Raw genomic sequence first — 8,453 nt, forward strand, 5'->3', positions numbered from 1 at the left:
GGAACTGGAGTTGTGGGAAGCTACACCCACCTTCTCTAATGTGAAACTGTGAGGTTGTGAACCCACTGCCTTCAGAACCCATTGCTTATATGTGAAGACACTGACTTATCATTAGGAAAAATAAAACCAGTAGGCCAAGAGAAACCGAGATAAGAGAGGAAGGAGAGGGAGTGTGCTGCCCACCCTGGACACTGGGTTCCCACTGCCTGAGGACCAACACAGTTTTAAATCCTGTTTTCCAGCATTTACCATTTAACTCTTTGAGTCCAGAAGTCCCAAGCAGTCCCAAAACAATCCTTACTTCCTCTGTATAACTTCTTTTCCTTAAGTCTGATTTCATTGCATGTCTGCCTCTTAGGATCAGGTGTCTTACTTAAAAACCCTTTCTCAGGGGTTGGAGAGATGGCTTAGGGGTTAAGAACACCGATTGCTCTTGCAGAGGACCTGGGTTCGATTCCCAGAACCCACATGACAGCTAACAACTGTCTATAACTTCAGTTCCAGGGGATCCAGTGCCCTCTTCTAACCTTCACAGGCATTGCACAACACGGTTCACTTATGTACATGCAGGCAATATACTCATACACATAAAATAAAAATAACTTTAAAAAACCCTTTCTCAGTTTTGAGTTGTTTCTCAGGCTACAGTTCAGAAGCCCATTTTGTGCAGAGTATACCAAAGCTAAACACTAGGACCTGAGTTCAACATTATCAGAGAAGTAAGAGGTGGGTCAGGTCTGGATTGTGAGTCACCACTTTCTTACCGTAACCATAATAATAACAGTTTTCCGAAATGGAGATGCACAGTCGCACTTTTCTCACTCTCTGGGGCTCTCAACCCAAGTTAAGGGCACAGAAAGCCCTTCAATGTCCTGCCACAGCACAGCATGTTTGAACGGCATGTGTAATTGTGCAAACATCTGCAGCTGTCATCATTTGACGAGGTCTTTCAGGGTCCATTCACTCATTTTTACTTTTCTGTTTCTTAACACATGAGTCATCTCAGTGCTGGAAATATTTTCTTTTAAAATATTGCTCAAAATTGCAATTACTTTGTGGTGAGGATGGTAATAAGGGTTCTAATCAACACATTAGATTAGTCCATTTCTTTAAACTTATACATTCTCCAAGGTCCTAAGGTATTTGTCACACTCCAAAATCACTCATTTATTTTACTTTTAAATAGCAGGTGGTTACCTTGTGTGTGGACACACCTGCAGGCATTACTTACCTTTTAAAATCAGTCTCCATGTTCCTAATTCTAACCAGGCTCAAACCAGCTATATTATACAAGTTTGGAGAAGAGAGTGGTTAAAGAGAAAAGAGAACATCTTTTCATCCATGTGCTCCAATTCTCCAACTCTGGGGTGATTTATCTTGATTTTTTTGATAGACACAAATACCAGGCTATACTTCAGGAGTTCAAGAATTAATGGAGTCTTTGGCAATGAATTTTTAGCCCAGTGGAGAAGCTTCTATATAACTCTAGAACCTCAAGAGTTTCAGTAGATGTTTTGGGTGCACAGTAGATGTTCCAAGTGTCTAGTATGAAAGGAAAAAGAATACGAGGTGGTGGCTGGAAAGGAGATGAGGCGGGGGAATGCATTTTAGGGTTAGGAGAGAACTTGGCATACACTTAAAGTAACGGTCAACCAATTCAGTGTTGTAAAGGTGTGAGTGTGAAACAGCTGACAAAAACGAGGCATCAAGATGTAGCATGGAAGTACATGATGGGGCAGCACAAGCAGCTTTGTGATGTCTGGACATTTTGCTCTGGACATTGTTGCTAGGGAACAACTAAAGGGTTTAAGCAGATCAGTAGTATAAACAGATCTGTCGTTTAGATCGGTGGCTAGAGAGTCAGGCACAGGATGGATCTGGGTTGGATGTCAGAACTTCACTTGAGCACACAGTTAGCATATAGCTGCTCTAATTCTGTTGAGGGCTAAAAACCATGGATGGCATGACCAGAGTATAAGACCCCAAAGGATACAGAAAGAGAAACAGAAGCGATTTTAAGCTGATTACAATTTAATTTCTTTTTTTAACTTATACAAAAACTTTATTGAGAATTTCATACATGCATATAAGGTATTTGGATCAAATCCATGCCCACTTCCTCCCTTCCAACATCTCCCATATCTCCCCATCACTTTTTTTTCTTCTTTCATTTATTTATTTTTATGGGACTTTTGGGTACTCTAACATTCCTCCCTCTGAAGAGGTAACCCTAAAATCTTTTAAGGATTAGATAAAAGCTCCCAAGTTCTTTAGATATTGTTGGCCTTTCGAACGGAGTATGTTGTTAAGAGGCCCAAGGACATTGTGGGTTTTAGCAAAGAAACAGGCTACTTCTCTTTGGGGTCTTTTTACCCTAGCTGCCTAGCCAATTCCTACCTCCTGTTCTTATCACACCATCCTCTGAAGAGGTTACCCAGCTTGCAGATAGGGAATCATCAAGACAGAGACTGCTCTGGCTTCTTCCATGCTGAACAGGGACGCAAGGTGAGGCAATTGGAGTACCCCTTCAGTGGGTCTATCTAAAAGACTCCCAAATTGCATAACTCTTATCTCTAGGGGGAAAAGAAAGTCCTTGAATCATGAATAGGAGATGCGAAGGATAAGTAAAGGCAAGAGTATTAGCATTACAAGTTCTAGACAGGGAACTAGACAAAAGTCAGAACAGGGCAATTTTCAAATGTTTTGTATGAGAGTCCACCAGAATTTCTTGACAAGGGCTTCCAAAAACATCCCTCTGTTGGGTTCTTCTTCATTTTTCTTTTGTCTTCCAAGGCTGGACTCTAGAGTGATGGATTCAGGATTTGCTTTCAGGTATTTTGATACCTGTTGGAATGGTTAGAATCAGTGTCAGTTCCCTCTCAAAGGCTTCTAGATAGGGGGAGAAAACAAATTTATCCATCATTTTAGAACACTAGCTGGTTGTCTCCCTTAGCTCCAGGTGGGCACTACAGTATTGGAGACCAAGATTTGAAGTCTTACATCTGAGCAGCACTTTCTGTTTAGGAACAAAATCATCAATGAGAAATAATTGTCTAAATAACTTTTTATATAGACTTAAGCCTGATGTCTGGAAAGTGTAATCCCTTGAACTCTTGAAAAAGTATACTGATCACTTTAATCTTTGGTTATACTTTCCTTTTGGGTGTTTAGGACCATACAGTTGGCTCAAATAAATCAACTTATTTTTACACTTAAGGTCATTTGAGGGTCTCTTCCTCAGGGGTCATATGGGCTTGGGAGGAGCTCCTGGCTCCTTTCTTTTACCAGTTCCATCTATGTGAATATAAGTCAAAGGTCCTTCTCGACTATATCTGGCTTCACTTGGAAGCATGAATGGGATGTTTCCTCTGAGTTGACCCTCCTCTTTGTAGACTGGACACTGGCTCAAGTCCATCTCGTGGGGTTTCCATGTCCTCCCTGAGCAAGAGGACAGGTGACTCACCACAGTTACAGGACATTTTGAGAGATGTTCCACAGTCTCTTGGAAGTTATGTCAACTTTGGAGGGCAAGGGGCAAAAACTGTCCTTTAAGTCCCTCTGACCACATTAGTATAGGCCTTAAAGTATGTCTGTTAAACACCCAATCAGTTTAGCTCCACCAGTCTGATACTTTTAATTATCGTGTTCTATGTAGATAAGGCTTAGGTAAAGAATCAAATATTCTCAGATAAACATTGACTAGAGTTACATTTTGTTCCTTAAACTAGTTGACTAAACTATGACCATAGAAAATTTAAGATTATGTATATATTATTTTTGTCTCATCCTTTATATATAACAAACCTAAACAGACCTTCATCACTTGCTTAGGCTATCTCGTTTTTTCTGTGTATTTTGGAATATAGCTCCATTCCCATGTCATTTTAACGTCTTTTACATTCTCATTTTCTTTTTTTAAAAAATAATTATAAGACATAATAGCATTAACAAATAAACTTTCTATCGGTTGTGAAACTTCTTTTCCTAGGGATGCTAAGCAATGCTTATTCCCTTTTAAGGTTCTAGTGTCAAGCCAATGTTTCATTAAAGTTTTACTGGGGAACCAATGAATTTTTTCAGCTTACTTTCCGAGATAACTGAGGGGTTGCTGAGGTGTATGTATGACCTGCATTTATTCTTTGAACAATAATTACATTGTGAGGAATTAGCCTGCAATGTACTCCCTTATGTGTGAAGGGGATTTTATACAAAATTCTAATTACAGAATATTGCTTGTAACAGCAAAAAGTAAACAAAACCTAAGTAATAGACACTGAATAGTGGATAACATGTGCATGTCATGGAATAATAAGTCTCATTTAAAAGAAATTTGGGATACTTACCTAGTAGGGGAGACACCATGATCAGGAAGGCAGTTTTCCCAGGGTGAGGATCATCCATTGCACTTGGGATGTACTGACTCCTGCAATTTTCCCAAACCCAGGAAATTTGACTACATAATTTGTGGTAGTGAGGGACTGCAAAAAAAAAAAAAAAAAAAAAAAAAAAAAAAAAAAAATGGGGGGAAATTTGGGATACTTACCTAGTAGGGGAGACACCATGATCAGGAAGGCAGTTTTCCCAGGGTGAGGATCATCCATTGCACTTGGGATGTACTGACTCCTGCAATTTTCCCAAACCCAGGAAATTTGACTACATAATTTGTGGTAGTGAGGGACTGCAAAAAAAAAAAAAAAAAAAAAAAAAAAAAAAAAAAAATGGGGGGCGGGGGGGAATGGCTCATAGTTTAAGAGCTTTGGGTGCTCGTGCAAAGGACCTGGGTTCCAATCCCAGCACCCATATGGTGGCCAACAACCATCTGTAAATCCAGTTCCAGGGGATCCGACACCCTCTTCTGGTCTGTGTAGGCAGTGTGTGACATGGGTGCACTTACAAACATGCAGGCAATACACTCATACATATAAAAATAAGAATAAAAAAATATTAAAAAATAAATAAAAAGAAATTTGGAAGCTCTTTATTATTGTACAGTTTTACAAGGAAAAAAAGATACGCTAGACTATGCCCCACTGATACAGTGGTGCTGTATCAATGAAAAAAATACATGGGTGTGCATAGACTATTTCTGGAGTAATACCTAAGAAATAAGAGGTAGAGGTGAAACCAGTGAGGGACAAGTGGAGTGTGGCTGTGGACACGGAGTCACTTGTCTCTCATAGCAGTTAAAGGCAATTAAAAGGTGAGGGCTGAGGAAACAGCTCAAGGGGTCAGAGTGCTTGCTGCACCATCCTGAAGACCTGAATTCAAATCCCCAATACCAACAGAAAAAGCCAGGTGTGGTTGCATGTACCTGTAATCCCAGTGTGGGGAGTGAAAACAGGAGAATCACTTTTGCTTGTTGGATGCCAGCCTAGCTCCAGGTCCAGTGAGAGATCCTGTTTCAAGGGAATAGGCAGAAAGGGAGAGAGTAGGCTATCCACTATCCTTCTCTAGTCTCCACGTGTATGGGTGTGTGCACGTGTGTGTCCACCACACATACATGTAACACATGCCAAAAAAGAAAGGAGAGGAAAGAAATAATAGTAGCTGATTGGATAAAAGATAAGAGCCAACTACTTACTGTTTATAAGAAACACACCTCATTGTCAAAGACATGTAACTATGGAGAGTGAAGGAATGGAAGTCAATATACTAAGAAAGAGTAGACTTCAAGCCAAAATCAGTTAGAAGAGATCAAAAAGCACACAGCATATTACCAAAAGGAACAATCCAGCATGAAGCCATAGCAATTATAAGTACATATGCACCGGATATCAGTAAACCCAGTATCATAAAACAAACACTACTGGACATAAAGGGACAAATAGGTCCTGACACGGTAAATAGTGGATGACTTCAACACCACACACTCATCAGTATAGAGATAATCCAAAAACATGTCAAAAAGAAACTTTGAAGTTAAACTGCACCTTGGCTCAAATGTGCTTAATAGACTTCTACAGAATATTATGTCCCATAAAGCAGAATACAAAATAATCAAATTGGATCTTCAAGAATATCATACATGACAGTCAGTAAATAAGGACACATTTTTTAATTTTAAAAAATATTTTCTTTCTTTTTATTTTATATGTATGAGTGCATCCCCTGCATGTGTGTAAGTGCATCCATGTCATACAATGCCTGTGGAGGTCAGAAGAGAGCGTTGGATCCCCTGGAACTGGAGCTGTGGATGGTTGTTAGCTGACATGTGGGTTCTGGAGCTGGAACCTGGTCCTCTGCAAGAGCAGCCAGTGCTCTTAACCGCTGACCTATTTCTCCAGCCCCAAGGACACATTAAAAATATTTTATTTATTATTTTTATTTTATGTGTGTGAATGTATTTCCTGCATGTCTTTAAGTGCACCTATGTCCCATGTTGTGCAATGCTCATGGAGGTCAGAAGAAGGCATCAGATTCCCTGGAACTGGAGTTACAGGTAGTTGTGAGCCACCGTGTGGGTACTGGGAATTAAACCGGGGTCCTCTACAAGAGCAGTCAGTGCTCTTAACTACTGAACCACCTCTCCAATTGCAAGGACACATTTTTTTTTTTAAGGAATCAAAATAGAAAGATGATTGTTATTATTTGAATGTAACCTGTCCCCACAGGCTCATGTTTTGAACAGTTGTTCACTATATAGTGTCACTATTTTGGGAGGTTCCAGAAGCCATAGGAGAGATGGGGCCTAGAGGATGGATGTCGATCACTAAGGCTGAGTTTTGGACGTTGTAAGACCCTCTTCTCCTGTTCTTGCCCTGCTCTGTTCCAGTCTCCTATGAACAGCCTCCACCACAAGCTCTTGCCCCACGAGCTATGCTGCCCTGTCATATCTTCCACCATGATGGGCAGAAACCCTCTGGAACCACAAGTAAGTCTTTCTTCTTTCAAGTTCTCTCCCTCAGTTATTTTGGTCATAGCAAAGCAAAATAACCAATGCGATGATACAGACAAATTTGTAGCCCTAGGGTGGTTTGCAACTGGTGCTGCCGTGTATCACGGAGCATTATGATCCCAAAAGTTTTATCTTGGCATGAGGATCCTCTTGACTAACAAAACTTAGAATCAAAATCAACAATGGACTCGCAAACAAATAAAGCTAGATTAAAAAGGGACTCTGGATTTAAAAAGAAGAGAGAACTGTAAGAGATGAGTTGCGAAGGAGGTCATAAATACATGTTCCATCACTTCAGAAAATGATCCTGCCTTGCATCAACCAAAGAAGCTCAAAAACACTGCTTTGGAAGAACACCAAACAATTTCCAGCAGACATTTGTGTGGCCCAAGTAACAGTATGAATACAAATAATATAATTAATGTCTAAATACTTTAAAATTATTAAGGAAAATAACAGATTATTACTTAATTTACATCTTCGTTTCTGGACAGATAGCACCTTTACAATAATTCAAAAATATGTCAAACTCTGACTTTCAAAAGACTAGATGTTTGCAGATTGTCAAGTATGATAAAATTATTAGGGTGCCTGTCTTGGTGTTTTGTTTTTGAGCTAAATAGTTTTGTGCGAATAATATACAAAAGTGTATATGATTTATAAATTATAATAAGTTTAGAAAATTATTTCTCATTTATTTTTAAGTTACTAGTTTATTAATAAAAAGATGACTATAAAATTTTGTTTCTTAGACAACCGTCTATTTTGAAATTTTATTAGGTTTGGAAATAATCTAAGAACTTTACAGTATATTTAGAAATTTCAGTAAGGATGTTTGTGGTTATTTATTGGCACTGTAGATAATGTCAAACATTTAAATTAAATCAAATAAATTGTTCTCACATAATGAGTTTAGCTCTGATTTATTTTTATAGCTGTACAATAATATAAATTGTTAAGTTTATCTTGATAGCCGAACATAAATTTAAAAATAATATAATGATGGGCCTGAAGAGATGACTCTGAGGTCAAGATCATTGGTTTCTCTTCCAAAGGACCTGAGATTGATTCCTAACACCCACATGAAGGCCAGGGGATCCAACACTCTCTTCTGGTCTCTGTGGACATTGTATGACACAGATGAGCTTACATACATGCAGGAAATACACTCATACACATAAAATAAGCATAATAAAAATTTTAAAATAACAGTAAAAAAAATAACAGTGAATTAGTTAGGGCTCGCCAGAGAACAAGAACCAACCAGAAGAGACACAAGTCTAGATATAAAAGTAGGTAGAAGAGGAGACTCTCACTAAGGACTTTGGCTCATGTGGTCATGGAAACCCAAAAGCCCCATGACATGGTGTTTGGTAGTTGGAGAATGAGGGAAACCAGCAGTATAACTTCAAGATCAAAGGCTTGAGAGTCTTGGCAAGGCTTGAGCCGAGACAAGGGGAACCGCTAAAATTTCCAAAACAGCTCTCTGACATTGGAGAACAGGAAAGGATAGATGTTTCAGCTTAGGAATCACGAGCAAGCTCGTCCTTCCTCCATC

The 8,453-nt window shown here is 39.1% G+C and overlaps 2 pseudogenes; both read left to right on the forward strand.

The window, feature by feature from the left end:
• The first annotated feature begins 4,335 nt into the window (after positions 1-4,335).
• Positions 4,336-4,483, forward strand: LOC115067317 (annotated as a pseudogene).
• Positions 4,484-4,535: 52 nt separating this feature from the next.
• On the forward strand, positions 4,536-4,683 carry LOC115067323 (annotated as a pseudogene).
• Positions 4,684-8,453: the final 3,770 nt, after the last annotated feature.

This window comes from Nannospalax galili, unplaced genomic scaffold (genome assembly GCF_000622305.1).
Source record: "Nannospalax galili isolate Female #2095 unplaced genomic scaffold, S.galili_v1.0 scaffold291, whole genome shotgun sequence".
Lineage (NCBI taxonomy): Eukaryota > Metazoa > Chordata > Mammalia > Rodentia > Spalacidae > Nannospalax > Nannospalax galili.